Below are 15,682 nucleotides of genomic sequence, written 5' to 3' on the forward strand. Positions count from 1 at the left end.
GAACCTTCAAAGGTTCCAGAGTCCGGCAGGCGACCTCCTTCCAAGAGGAGCAAGCCCACCTTGCCGGTGACCCCCGTCCAACCGGAGGCGCCGGACAATCTGTTGGAGGTGCTCAAAGGCGCGTCCATCGACGAGGAGCACCGCACCATTATGAGTGTGGTGGTCCAGAAGGTTCAGTCTGCCAAGAGCGGACTGACTGAAGCTTGTGCTAGCCTTTTAACAGGATTTGAGGTAAGTAAAGAATGTGTAAATAATATTACCGCATAGACAGTAGCCCCTGATGCTCTGTTTGGCGTTCGGGAAGAAAAGCCGAATAGAGGATCAAATAAAATTCGCAGGAGTCTAACAAAAAGGAGTCAATATGTGTATGCAGGCTTCTCTGCTGGCGTCCGCCGCACTGACTACGGAAGTGGACACGCTAAAGCAGAACCTCGAGCAGTCCGAGCAAGAGCTCGGGCGTGCCAAGAAGCAGCTTGAGGACAAGGAAGGTAAGAAATACCTTGTTTAAATATATATATATATAAAAGGTGCAATTGCAAAAAATGACAGGATTATCATGGCTATTGTAGGGGCCACGTCTGAGGTGGCGACCCTTAAGCAAGCGCTGGTCGAGGCCGAGAAGAGGGCGGCCACGGAGTGCACCGAGCGGGAGAAGTATGAGGCCCAGGTTGGCAAGGTGCGGCAAGAGCTCCAGGCTCTCATGAAAAAACATGAGAGTTTGGAGCTTGACTAAAAGACGCGAGCGTCCGAGCTCGCGACGGCTATTGAAAATGCCAAGTCTGCCAAGGCCGAATCCCAGAAGACCCTCCAGGAGTTGGATGCAGTGAAAAAGATAGCGGCGGGTAAGGCATTCTTTTTGCAAAGCAAACACGTAAACGTGAGTTACTTGTTACTTACCCGAATCTGGAGCTCTCCAGGAGCATTCGCAGATCTTCCCCGTAGCGTGTCCGATGCCGCCGCATTCTATTGAGCCAAGGAGGGCAGCTCGACAGAGAAGGTGTTCTGGTCTCAGTATGCTGAGGCCGGACACCCCGTGCCCCTGGGAGACCAGCTGAAGCAATTGGTCGAGCTCCACAAGGCGGCCGAACAGGCCATGAAGGGCCTCCTAGTTCGGCTGTGGCCTGGAGAGGCTCTGCCTGGGAGCTATTTCGGGCTGGTGCGACGGCTGGTGGGGCCTGTCCAAGGCTCGAAGTCATCAAGCGCTCCGTCTGCATTGAAGGTGCCCGTAGGGCCCTTGCCCGTGCTAAGGTGCACTGGGGCAAGCTGGATGCTGAGAAGTTTGTGAAGGATGGACCACCGCCGGGGAAAGAGCATGGCAAGCCCAAGAATTATTATATGGATGTTGTGAAGGGTGCCCGCCTTGTGGTGGATGAATGTTCCAGGGATGTAATTTTTGAGTAAAACTCGCTCGTTTTGTCCTATGCGTTGAAAACTTGTTCATATGCGCTAAGCAATGCTGTTGGAATTTAAAACATTACCTTCTGTGCGGCTATTTATCAATTCTGAGAGATGGCGAGTCGTCGGCTTCTGCCCCCGTGCCGCTAGTGTTGGGTTGTTCGGGTATAAACCTGAGCGCTCTTTTTCCCATATTTGGGTCCTTCGAGGGAGGCGCTCAGCACAACGAACAAGGCAATCGGACTATAATGCGTGAACACTCTCACTTAGCCATAGAATTCTATAATTTTAAATTTCGACGAAGCCCCTGGTATTCGGAAGATCGAGTTCGGGGCGCTATCCATGCCTTGGCCGGACAGAGCCGACTCCTCGCTCTTAGCAGCATAAGTCTTTAGGGACTCGAAAAACCTCTCGAACAGTGACCAGCTCTCGCTTCATCATGACAGTCAGTTTTAGCTTTCTCTACTGAGGTGCTCGACCCAGCTCAACTGGGGCACAATCGCAGTAGTTCTCCTAGTGCTACCTTAGCCGACAAAGCGGAACGTAAGGCACCAAAACATAGGAGTCGGGCAAACCCAACTATTGACCCAAGACATGATTCGGAGCCGATGCATATAATGCTATAAGTTCGGGGTGCCACACTTGTTAAAGTGTTCGGACTTCTCACACCATATTGAGGGGTACTAAAGCCCCTGGCGTATTTTGGCCTTACCAAAGTGTACGGGTGCAACATGTCGTTAAGGAACATATATTTGTAAAAAAAGAGTAATGCAAAAATAGATAAAAGCTATGCATTGTTTATTAAAAAGGGCTGCGATCAAAGCAGAACGATACAAATAATGCGATAAGCAAAAGGTTGGACTACTTAACATGTCCGTTCCAGGGGCAGGCTGCGGAATGGTATGCGGAACGGGTATACTGCTCGTGATAGAGACCACCTGGGATTTCCGTAATGCGGCATGGCTTGTCTGCTTCCCTGGTTCCTGCATCGTTTGTGCGGCAATTGAACTGCCGAACAGGCCTTTCGAAGAATGGAGTCCTGAAAGTAAGAGAAAATTAAAAAATCAGCAGCCCCTGGTGCGGTTTAAGCCGTGTTTCGGGCGTGCCGTGATGGTGCCCCTCCTCCTGTACCCATGGTATTTCTAGAGCGTAGTTATGTACGCGAAGCACTGGCGGCGCATTTTTGCGAGGGCCGGGGTTGGGGCCGCATTGCTACGCCTGCTCGGAACGTGCCAGGCGGTCTTGTTGTAGGTTACTCCGGGCGCGCTTGACGGTGTCCGGACGTTTAATGGCCGGACTGGAGAACTGCTTGGTGAGGCTGCTTTGTACTTCCGCTTCAAGGGTCGCCGTGTGATCCTCCATTCGGAGGGAGCGTTCGGTGTTTCCATTGACCATAATTACTCCTCGAGGGCCTGGCATCTTGAGCTTAAGGTATGCGTAGTGCGGTGCCGCATTGAACTTGGCGAATGCGGTTCGCCCGAGCAGTGCGTGATAGCCACTGCGGAATGGGACTATGTCGAAGATTAACTCCTCGCTTCGGAAATTATCCGGAGATCCGGAGACCACTTCAAGTGTGACTGAGCCTGTACAGTTGGCCTCTACACCTGGTATTACGCCTTTAAAGGTCGTTTTGGTGGGCTTAATCCTTGAGCGATCTATGCCCATTTTCTGCACTGTATCCTGGTAAAGCAGGTTCAGACTGCTGCCACCGTCCATAAGGACTCTAGTGAGATGAAATCCATCAATAATTGGGTCTAGAACCAATGCGGCGAATCCGCCAAGACGGGTGCTAGTGGGATGGTCCCTTCGATCAAAGGTGATCGGGTAGGAGGACCATGGGTTGAACTTTGGGGCGACTGGCTCTACCGCGTATACGTCCCTTAACGCGCGCTTCCGCTCCCTCTTGGGGATGTGGGTTGCGTCTATCATGTTCACCGTCCGCACTTGTGGGGGAAAACCCTTCTGTCCACTGTTGTTCAGCGGCCGGGGCTCTTCGTCGTCATCGCTATGCAGCCCCTTGTCGGTATTTTCGGCATTTAACTTGCCTGCCTGCTTGAACACCCAACAATCCATGTTGGTGTGATTGGCCGGTTTTTCGGGGGTGCCAATGTATCTAGAACAAGCGGTCGAGTATTCGGTCCAAACTGGACGGGCCCCTAGGATTTCTTTTGAATGGCTTTTTCCGCTGACCGGATTTATAGCCTCTGAATCCGGCATTAACTGCCGTATCATCAACATTGTCGCCGTTAATGCGGCGCTTCTGCTTGTTGCGATGCGACCTGCCACTACTGTCCCTGGTATCCAAATTACCAGGGTTCCTGGTCATATTGTTGCTACGAGCAAGCCAGCTGTCATCTCCCGCGCAAAAGCGGGTCATGAGTGTCGTGAGTGTTGCCATAGATTTCGGCTTTTCCTGTCCAAGGTGTCGGGCAAGCCACTCGTCATGGATATTGTGCTTGAAGGCTGCTAGGGCCTCTGCGTCCGGATAGTCGACTATTTGATTTTTCTTTGTTAGGAACCGTGTCCAGAATTGCCTGGCCGATTCCTCTGGCTGCTGAATTACGTGGCTTAGGTCATCAGCGTCTGGTGGTCGCACATAAGTGCCCTGGAAATTGTCGAGGAATGCGGCTTCCAGGTCCTCCCAACAACTGATTGATCCTGCTGGCAAGCTGTTAAGCCAATGCCGAGCTGGTCCTTTAAGCTTGAGTGGGAGGTATTTGATGGCATGGAGATCATCGCCGCGGGCCATGTGGATATGAAGGAGATAATCCTCGATCCATACCGCAGGATCTGTTGTGCCATCATATGATTCGATGTTTACGGGTTTGAAACCCTCGGGGATTTGATGATCCATTACTTCGTGTGTGAAGCATAGTGGGTGTGCGGCGCCTCTGTACTGGGCTATATCACAACGTAGCTCCAATGAGCTTTGTCTACTATGTTCGGCCCTACCGGATTTGTGTCCGGCGTGACGGTTACTGTCTCGAGTCGTGGGGCGCCCACACGATCCGTAGATCGATCTTGTTTGCCTTGCCTTGTCCTCCAACATATCTCACAGGTCTGGCGCATTTTCCCGTGCCTTGGTACGGGGTGCGGCTTGAGTGGAGGGCCGAGAGGCCTCTCTGTCACGGCCACAAGGTGGCCGGTCGGCCGTATCAAGTGCTGATGATGTAGGTTTAAGTGCTTCCTCCTCTAATCGGGGTAGCAACCTGCGCTTTGGGTAGCTCTTGGAGGGGCGTTCGAGTTTATGCTCTTCGGCCGCAAGGACTTCAGTCCATCTGTCGACTAGCAAATCTTGATCAGCTCTAAGCTGTTGCTGTTTTTCTTGAGGCGTCTTGCCGTGGCCATAAGCCTGCGTTGAAAACGCTCTTTCTCGATGGGATCCTCTGGCACGACGAATTCATCGTCGTCGAGGCTTGCCTCGTCTTCGGAGGGAGGCATATAATTATCATCCTCGACCTCTCTGTCTGCCGCTCTCTCATGAGGGCTGGCTTCTCCGTCCTCCTGTGCTGAATCTTGCTGGAGGGGGTTTTCTTCGGCACTCTCCGGAGTATTATTATCTCCCGTGCTGGAATCACCGTATTTGCTTTGGCGGGATTTTGAGCGGCGCCGCTGACGCCGGTGCTTAGGCTGTTTCTTGGAGGGTCATCCTCCGCTGTTCCATCGCCATCTCCTTCTTTTGGGGTGTCCACCATGTATATGTCATACGACGAGGTGGCTTTCCAGGGCCCAATAGGCGCTGGTTCTTCATCGTCTCCTGCATCGGTGTCCATACCGCCGATGTCTTCGGAGTCGAAGTCGAGCATGTCGGTTAAATCGTCGACAGTGGCTACAAAGTGGGTGTTGGGTGGGCTTTTAATTTCTTCATCGTCCATATCCCAACCTTGCTGACCGTAGTCCGGCCAGGGCTCTCCTGATAAAGAGAGAGACTGTAGTGTCTTCAGAATATCGCCGAAAGGCGAGTGCTGAAAGATGTCCGCGGCAGTAAACTCCATGATCGGCGCCCAATCGGATTCGATCGGCAGGGGCGCGGAGGGTTCGGATTCCGGAGAGGAGTTCGGCTCCTTGGAGTCACGAGTCTCGCAGAGTGCGGGGCTGGTGTTCGGATCGATCGCCGTTGGGATCGCAGCCCCCGAGGCGGCGTCCAACCACCCATCCTCGATCGGCGTAGTTGGCTCCGAACTAAGGGTCGAAGCCGATGTGGGTGCGGCCTCCAGGGCACTGTTCGGTGGCAGAGCTAGATCATGCTCGTCGTGACAGTGCGGCGCGCTCGGCAGTGGCTCAAATCCGTCGAAGATCAAGTCCCCGCGGATGTCAGCCGTGTAGTTTAAACTTCCAAATCTGACCTGACGGCCAGGGGCATAGCTTTCGATCTTCTCCAGATGGCCAAGTGAATTGGCCCGTAGTGCGAAGCCGCCAAAGACGAAGATCTATCCGGGGAGCAAGGTCTCACCCTGGAATGCATCGCTATTGATGATCGTAGGAGCCATCAAGCCTAACGGCGACGACACAGAGGAACTCTCAATGAAAGCACCAATGTCGGTGTCAAAACCGGCGGATCTCGGGTAGGGGGTCCCGAACTGTGTGTCTAGGCCGGATGGTAACAGGAGGCAAGGGACATGAAGTTTTACCCAGGTTCGGGCCCTCTTAATGGAGGTAAAACCCTACGTCCTGCTTGATTAATATTGATGATATGGGTAGTACAAGAGTAGATCTACCACGAGATCGGAGAGGCTAAACCCTAGAAGCTAGCCTATGGTATGATTGTTGTTCTGTATGTTGTCCTACGGACTAAAACCCTCCGGTTTATATAGACACCGGAGAGGGTTAGGGTTACACAAAGTCGGTTACAATGGTAGGAGATCTACATATCCGTATCGCCAAGCTTGCCTTCCACGCCAAGGAAAGTCCCTTCCGGACACGGGACAAAGTCTTCAATCTTGTATCTTCATAGTCCAGGAGTCCGGCTGAAGGTATAGTCTGGCCATCCGGACACCCCCTAATCCAGGACTCCCTCAGACATAGTCTAGGACAATAGATGGGTTCTCACGCACTCCCCATATCTCACTTTTGGTGGAAAATAGAACTAAGTTCTTCTTGTCGCTCATCATGGAGGCACTCGATTTGGGCTTGTGGCGCTCACTCTCTTTTTGGTGGCTCGCTCTCTCACTATTCTCTCCACGATGGGTGGCTTGCTTGTCGGCGATCACTTGGCTTGGAGACATAGGGCGAAGTACGTACTCCTTTCCTTTCATCTTGAAGATGTAGTGGTTCGTTCGGCCGTTGTGGATGATACCTCTATCAAATATCCATGGACCTCCAAGAAGAAGGTAGCAAACGGTCATTGGAACGACATCACGCTCCAAAGTGTCTTCGTAGGCGCCAATTTTGAAGGAGACTTGTACTCGATGCTCGACTTGGATAGTGCCGGAGTTGCTAAGCCATTGACCTTTGTAGGGATGTGGGTGCTTCGTCTTGGCCAATTGGAGCTTCGAGCAAAGTTCTTCACTTGCAAGGCTATGACAACTCCCTCCATCGATGATGACCTTGATGGATCTTCGATTGATGCCGGCCTTGGTATGGAATATGTGGCATCTTTGGTGTTCTTCTTGGTGATGTTGAAGAGTCAAGACCTTAGAGACAACGAGAGCAGGACTTGAGTCTTCATCACAAAAGACTTGTTCCGTGTCTTCTTCGTTCACTTGCCGGTGTATGGCCACTTGCTCAAGGGCTTCCATTTCTCCTTCACTCATTGAGTCATAAGTGTCGTCGTCGTTGAGGATCATGGTCCGCTTGTTGGTGCACTCATAGGACTTGTGGCCTCGGCCTCCGCATGTGAAGCATTTGAAGGAACTCATCTTGATGGTCTCGTCAGTTGGGGTAGATGATGATGAAGCTCTCGGCTTGAAGTTGCTCGTTGTAGGAGGATGACTTGGGGTTGACGAAGCTTTCTTGTAACTCGACTTGTCGATGTTGCTTGTAGAAGGCTTGGTAGAGGAAGGCAGTGTTGGAGTCGTTGAAGCTTGGGTGTTGGAGAAGCCGTATGACTTGGATGAGAACTTGGCATACTTGTAATTGTCTTGCACTTGACGTTCCGCTTTTGTAGCTTGATGCACTAGCTCGATGAGGTTCGAGTATGGTCGGAAGTCGGCGATCTTCTTGATAGGATGGTTGAGTCCATTCAAGAAACGTGCCATAGTTTGCTCATCATCTTCCATGACGTTGGCTCGTATCATTGCAATCTCCATCTCCTTGTAGTACTCTTCAACGCTCTTGGTTCCTTGCTTGAGTAGTTGGAGTTTCTTGAAGAGGTCGCGGTTGTAGTAGGTAGGCACGAAGCGTGCTCTCATGACATCCTTCATTTGCGCCCAAGTACTGATGGGTGGTTCACCTCTTGCCTCAGGGCACTCGATAACTTGTTCCCACCAAATGAGGACATAGTCTTGGAACTCAAGGGATGCCATCGCGATCTTCTTCTTTTTGTCATAGTTGTGCAAGCGGAAGATTTTGTCGACCTTCAATGCCCATGAAAGGTACTCTTCGGGATCGTTGCTTCCATTGAACTTGGGCATGGTGAACTTTAGCTTGCCGTATGATGTATACTACACAACCTTCTTCTTGTAGACGTTGTTGGGCCTCCAAGTGCAGAGGTTTGTAGGACAGTAGCAAATTTCCCTCAAGTGGATGACCTAAGGTTTATCAATCCATAGGAGGCATAGGATGAAGATGGTCTCTCTCAAGAAACCCTGCAACCAAATAACAAAGAGTCTCTTGTGTCCCCAACACACCAAATACAATGGTAAATTGTATAGGTGCACTAGTTCGGCGAAGAGATGGTGATACAAGTGGTATATGGATAGTAGATAAAGGTATTTGTAATCTGAAATTATAAAAACAGCAAGGTAACAAGTGATAAAAGTGAGCGTAAACGGTATTGCAATGATAGGAAACAAGGCCTAGGGTTCATACTTTCACTAGTGTAAGTCCTCTCAACAATACTAACATAATTGGATCATAAAACTATCCCTCAACATGCAACAAAGAGTCACTCCAAAGTCACTAATAGCGGAGAACGAACGAAGATATTATGGTAGGGTACGAAACCACCTCAAAGTTATTCTTTCCAATCAATCCATTGGGCTATTCCTATAAGTGTCACAAACAGCCCTAGAGTTCGTACTAGAATAACACCTTAAGACACAAATCAACAAAAACCCTAATGTCACCTAGATACTCCAATGTCACCTCAAGTATCCATGGGTATGATTATACGATATGCATCACACAATCTCAGATTCATCTATTCAACCAACACAAAGGACCTCAAAGAGTGCCCCAAAGTTCTACCGGAGAATCACGACGAAAACGTGTGCCAGCCCCTATGCATAGGTTCATGGGCGGAACCCGCAAGTTGGTCACCAAAACATACATCAAGTGAATCACGTGATATCCCATTGTCACCAAAGATATCCACGGCAAGACATACATCAAGCGTTCTCAAATCTTTAAAGACTTAATCCAATAAGATTATTTCAAAGGGTAAACTCAATTCATTGCAAGAGAGTAGAGGGGGAGGAAACATCATAGGATCCAAATATAATAGCAAAGCTCGCGATACATCAAGATCGTGCCAAATCAAGAACACGAGAGAGAGAGAGATCAAACACATAGCTACTGGTACATACCCTCAGCCCCGAGGGAGAACTACTCCCTCCTCATCATGGAGAGCACCGGGATGATGAAGATGGACACCGGAGAGGGATTGCCCCCTCCGGCAGGGTGCCGGAACGGGTCTAGATTGGCTTTTGGTGGCGGCGGAACTCCCGATCTAATCTCCGTTCTGGAAGTTTTAGGGTACGTGGAGTTATATAGGCGGAAGAAGTACGTCAGGGGAGCCACGAGGGCCCCACGAGGCAGGGGGCGCGCCCTAGGGGGGTGGGCACGCCCCCCACCCTCGTGGCTTCCTCGTTCCTTCTTTGACGTGGGGTCCAAGTCCATCGGGTGGCTTTCGTTCCAAAAATAACTTCTCTAGTTGATTTCGTTCCGTTTCGACTCCGTCTGATATTCCTTTTCTTCAAAACACTGAAATAGGCATAAAACAGCAAATCTGGGCTGGGCCTCCGGTTAATAGGTTAGTCCCAAAAATAATATAAAAGTAGATAATAAAGCCCAATATTGCCCAAAACAGTAGATAATATAGCATGGAGCAATCAAAAATTATAGATACGTTGGAGACGTATCAAGCATCTCGAAGCTTAATTCCTGCTCGTCCTCGAGTAGGTAAATGATAAAAAAGATAATTTTTGATGTGGAATGCTAGTTGGCATAATTTCAATGCAATTCTTCTTACTTGTGATATGAATATTCAGATCCGAAAGATTCAAGACAAAAGTTTAATATTGACATAAAAATACTAATACTTCAAGCATACTAACTAAGCAATTATGTCTTCTCAAAATAACATGGCCAAAGAAAGTTCATCCCTACAAAATCATATAGTTTAGGCATGTTTCATTTTCGTCACACAAGAATGCTCTAATCATGCACAACCCCGATGACAAGCCAAGCAATTGTTTCATACTTTAGTAATCTCAAACTCATAAACTTTCACGCAATACATGAGCGCGAGCCATGGATATAGCACTATGGGTGGAATAGAATATAATGAGGGGGGTTATGTGGAGAAGACAGAAAGGAGAAAGTCTCACATCAATGAGTCTAATCAATGGGCTATGGAGATGCGCACCGATTGATGTTAATGCAAGGAGTAGGGATTGCCATGCAACGGATGCACTAGAGCTATAAATGTATGAAAGCTCAACAAAAGAAACTAAGTGGGTGTGCATCCAACTTGCTTGCTCACGAAGACCTAGGGCACTTGAGGAGGCCCATTGTTGGGATATACAAGCCAAGATCTATAATGAAAAATTCCCACTAGTATATGAAAGTGACAGAACAAGAGACTCTCTATCATAAAGACCATGGTTCTACTTTGAAGCACAAGTGTGGAAAAAGGATAGTAGCATTGTCCCTTTTATTTTATTTTATTATTTTTATTTGGACTTTCTTTTTTTATTTGGCCTTCCTTTTTTTGGCCTTTCTCTCTTTTTTTGGGAGATGCTCTATTGAATGATGATCATCACACTTCTATTTATTTACAACTCAATGATTACAACTCGATACTAGAACAAAGTATGACTCTATATGGATGCCTCCGGCGGTGTACCGGGATATGAAATGAATCAAGAGTGACAAGTATGAAAGAATTATGAACGGTGGCTTTGCCACAAATACTATGTCAACTACATGATCATGCTAGCAATATGACAATGATGAATGTGTCAGGATGAACGGAATGATGGAAAGTTGCATGGCAATATATCTCGGAATGGCTATGGAAATGCCATAATAGGTAGGTATGGTGACTGTTTTGAGGGAGATATAAGGAGTTTTATGTGTGAAAGAGCGTATCATATCACGGGGTTTGGATGCACCCGCGAAGTTTGCGCCAACTCTCAATGTGAGAAAGGGTAATGCACGGTACCGAAGAGGCTAGCAAGGATGGAAGGGTGAGAATGCGTATAATCCGTGGACTCAACATTAGTCATAAAGAACTCACATACTTATTGCAAAAATCTACAAGTCATCAAAAACCTCGGTACTACGCGCATGCTCCTAGGGGGATAGATTGGTAGGAAAAGACCATCGCTCATCCCCGACCGCCACTCATAAGGAGGACAATCAAATAACACCTCATGTTTCAAATTTGTTACACAACATTTACCATACGTGCATGCTACGGGACTTGCAAACCTCAACACAAGTATTTCTCAATTTCACAACTACTCAACTAGCACGACTTTGATATTATTACCTCCATATCTCAAAACAATCATCAAGCATCAAACTTCTCTTAGTATTCAATACTCTATATGAAAGTTTTTACTATTCTTGGATGCCTAGCATATTAGGATTATTTAAGCAAATTACCATGCTATTTAAGACTCTAAAAATAATATAAGTGAAGCATGAGAGTTCAATATTTTCTATAAAACAAATCCACCATGCTCTAAAAGATATAAGTGAAGCACTTGAGCAAAAGACAAACTACTCCGAAAGATATAAGTGAAGATCAATGAGTAGTCGAATAATTATGCAACTATGTGAAGATTCTCTAACATTTAATAATTTCAGATCTTCGTATTCTATTCAAGCAGAAAGCAAAGAAAAATAAAATGACATCTAAGAATAGCAAACATCATGTGAAGAAGCAAAACTTAGGATCAACCGATACTAACCGATAATTGTTGAAGAAGAAAGGTGGGATGCCAACCGGGGCATCCCCAAGCTTAGACGCTTGAGACTTCTTGAAATATTATCTTGGGGTGCCTTGCGCATCCCCAAGCTTGAGCTTTTGTGTCTCCTTAATTCCTCTCATATCAAGGTCTCCCTAAATCTCAAAAGCTTCATCCACACAAAACTCAACAAGGACTCGTGAGATAAGTTAGTATAAACCATTGCCAAAACCTTATCATACTATACTGTAGCAAATCACTAAAATTATTATTCAACATTGCATACTAAATGCCTCTGCATATTTAATAGTCCTATCCTCAAATAGAATCATTAAAGAAGCAAACATATGCAAACAATGCAAACATAACAGCAATCTTCCTAAACAGGACAGTCTGTAAAGAATGCTGCAACATTCATACTTCCCTAGCTCCAAAAATTATGAATGAAAATTCCCACTGTAGTAAATTTATCAGAGCTTAATATGCAAAAGGTTTCAACATTTTATCACATTCTGACTTTTCTAGGGAATTATTGCAACAGCGGTAAACTTTCTGTTTTCAAACAGCAACATGTGGACTTCTAAAATAGGCATAGTAAAGACTATCAATGCCACTTTTATTGAAATAAAAGATGCAAAACATTGTTATAAATAACAGAAAGCAAATCCTAACAAAATAAATTGACGCTCCAAGCAAAACACATATCATGTGGCGAATAAAAATATAGCTCCAAGTAAAGTTACCGATGAACGAAGACAAAAGAGGGGATGCCTTCCGGGGCATCCCCAAGCTTAGGCTCTTGGCTATCCTTGAATATTAACTTGGGGTGCCTTGGGAATCCCCAAGCTTAGGCTCTTGCCACTCCTTATTCCATAGTCCATCGAATCCTTACCCAAAACTTGAAAATATCACAACACAAAACTTAACAGAAAACTCGTCAGCTCCGTTAGTATAAGAAAATAAATCACCACTTCAAGGTACTATAATGAACTCATTATTTATTTATATTGGTGTTAAACCTACTGTATTCCAACTTCTCTATGGTTTATAAACTATCTTACTAGCCATAGATTCATTAAAATAAGCAAACAACACACGAAAAACAGAATCTGTCAAAAACAGAACAGTCTGTAGTAATCTGGATCAAACGTATACTTCTGGAACTCATAAAATTCTCAAATAAATTGATGGACCTGAGGAATTTATCTATTAATCATCTTCAAAAAGAATTATGTAAATAGCACTCTCCAAATAAAAATGGCAGCAGTTCTCGTGAGCGCTAAAGTTTCTGTTTTTTACAGCATGATCAACAAGACTTTCCCCAAGTCTTCCCAACGGTTCTACTTGGCAAAAACACTAATTAAACACATAAAACCACATCTAAACAGAGGCTAGAAGGATTATTTATTATTAAGCAGGAACAAAAATCAAGGAGCTAAAATAAAATTGGGTTGCCTCCCAACAAGCGCTATCGTTTAACGCCCCTAGCTAGGCATGATGATTTCAATGATGCTCACATAAAAGATAAGAATTGAAACATAAAGAGAGCATCATGAAGAATATGACTAGCACATTTAAGTCTAACCCACTTCCTATTCATAGGGATTTTGTGAGCAAACAACTTATGGGAACAATAATCAACTAGCATAGGAAAGCAAAACAAGCATAACTTCAAGACCTTAAGCACATAGAGAGGAAACTTGATATTATTGCAATTCCTACAAGCATATGTTCCTCCCTCATAAGAATTTTCAGTAGCATAATGAATGAATTCAACAATATAACCAGCACCTAAAGCATTCTTTTCATGATCTACAATCATAGATAATTTACTACTCTACACATAGGCAAAATTCTTCTCATTCGGAATAGTGGGAGTATCATAGGAAACTTGAATACTATAAATTGTTTAAACATTAAAAGAATAATGTTCAGAGAAGGGGTAATCATAATCATGACAAGTTTTATAAATATAATCACTACTTTTTATAGCATAAGTATCATCACAATAATCATCATAGATAGGAGGCATGCTTTCATCATAATAAATTTGCTCATCAAAACTTGGGGAACAAAAAAATATTATCTTCATCAAACATAGCTTCCCCAAGCTTGTGGCTTTGCTTATCATTAGCATCATGGATATTCAAGGAATTCATACTAACAACATTCCAATCATGCTCATTATTCAAATATTTATTGCCAAACATTTTATAGATTTCTTCTTCTAGCACTTGAGCACAATTATCCTTTCCATCATACTCACGAAAGATATTAAAAAGATGAAGCGTATGAGGCAAACTTAATTCCATTTTTTATAGTTTTCTTTTATAAACTAAACTAGTGATAAAACAAGAAACTAAAAGACTAGATTGCAAGATCTAAAGATATACCTTCAAGCACTCACCTCCCCGGCAACGGCGCCAGGAAAGAGCTTGATGTCTACTACACAACCTTCTTCTTGTAGACGTTGTTGGGCCTCCAAGTGCAGAGGTTTGTAGGACAGTAGCAAATTTCCCTCAAGTGGATGACCTAAGGTTTATCAATCGGTAGGAGGCGTAGGATGAAGATGGTCTCTCTCAAGCAACCCTGCAACCAAATAACAAAGAGTCTCTTGTGTCCCCAACACACCAAATACAATGGTAAATTGTATAGGTGCACTAGTTCAGCGAAGAGATGGTGATACAAGTGGTATATGGATAGTAGATAAAGGTATTTGTAATCTGAAATTATAAAAACAGCAAGGTAACAAGTGATAAAAGTGAGCGTAAACGGCATTGCAATGATAGGAAACAAGGCCTAGGGTTCATACTTTCACTAGTGTAAGTCCTCTCAACAATACTAACATAATTGGATCATAAAACTATCCCTCAACATGCAACAAAGAGTCACTCCAAAGTCACTAATAGCGGAGAACGAACGAAGAGATTATGGTAGGGTACGAAACCACCTCAAAGTTATTCTTTCCAATCAATCCGTTGGGCTATTCCTATAAGTGTCACAAACAGCCCTAGAGTTTGTACTAGAATAACACCTTAAGACACAAATCAACCAAAACCCTAATGTCACCTAGATACTCCAATGTCACCTCAAGTATCCGTGGGTATGATTATACGATATGCATCACACAATCTCAGTTTCATCTATTCAACCAACATAAAGGACCTCAAAGAGTGCCCCAAAGTTCTACCGGAGAATCACGACGAAAACGTGTGCCAACCCCTATGCATAGGTTCATGGGCGGAACCCGCAAGTTGGTCACCAAAACATACATCAAGTGAATCACGTGATATCCCATTGTCACCACAGATATCCATGGCAAGACATACATCAAGTGTTCTCAAATCTTTAAAGACTCAATCCGATAAGATTACTTCAAAGGGTAAACTCAATTCATTACAAGAGAGTAGAGGGGGAGGAAACATCATAGGAACCAAATATAATAGGAAAGCTCGCGATACATCAATATCGTGCCAAATCAAGAACACGAGAGAGAGAGAGAGAGAGATCAAACACATAGATACTGGTACATACCCTCAGCCCCGAGGGAGAAGTACTCCCTCCTCGTCATGGAGAGCACTGGGATGATGAAGATGGCCACCGAAGAGGGATTGCCCCCTCTGGCAGGGTGTCGGAACGGGTCTAGATTGGCTTTTGGTGGCTACGGAGGCTTCTGGCAGCGGAACTCCCGATCTAATCTCCGTTCTGGAAGTTTTAGGGTACATGGAGTTACATAGGCCAAAGAAGTACGTCAGGGGAGCCACGAGGGCCCCACAAGGCAGGGGGTGCGCCCTAGGGGGTGGGCGCACCCCCCACCCTCGTGGCTTCCTCATTCCTTACTTGACATGGGGTCCAAGTCCATCGGGTGGCTTTCGTTCCAAAAATAACTTCTCTAGTTGATTTCGTTCCGTTTCAACTCCGTCTGATATTCCTTTTCTTCAAAACACTGAAATAGGCATAAAACAGCAAATCTGGGCTGGGCCTCCGGTTAA

This window comes from Triticum urartu, chromosome 7, assembly GCF_003073215.2.
Source record: "Triticum urartu cultivar G1812 chromosome 7, Tu2.1, whole genome shotgun sequence".
NCBI classification, from domain to species: domain Eukaryota; kingdom Viridiplantae; phylum Streptophyta; class Magnoliopsida; order Poales; family Poaceae; genus Triticum; species Triticum urartu.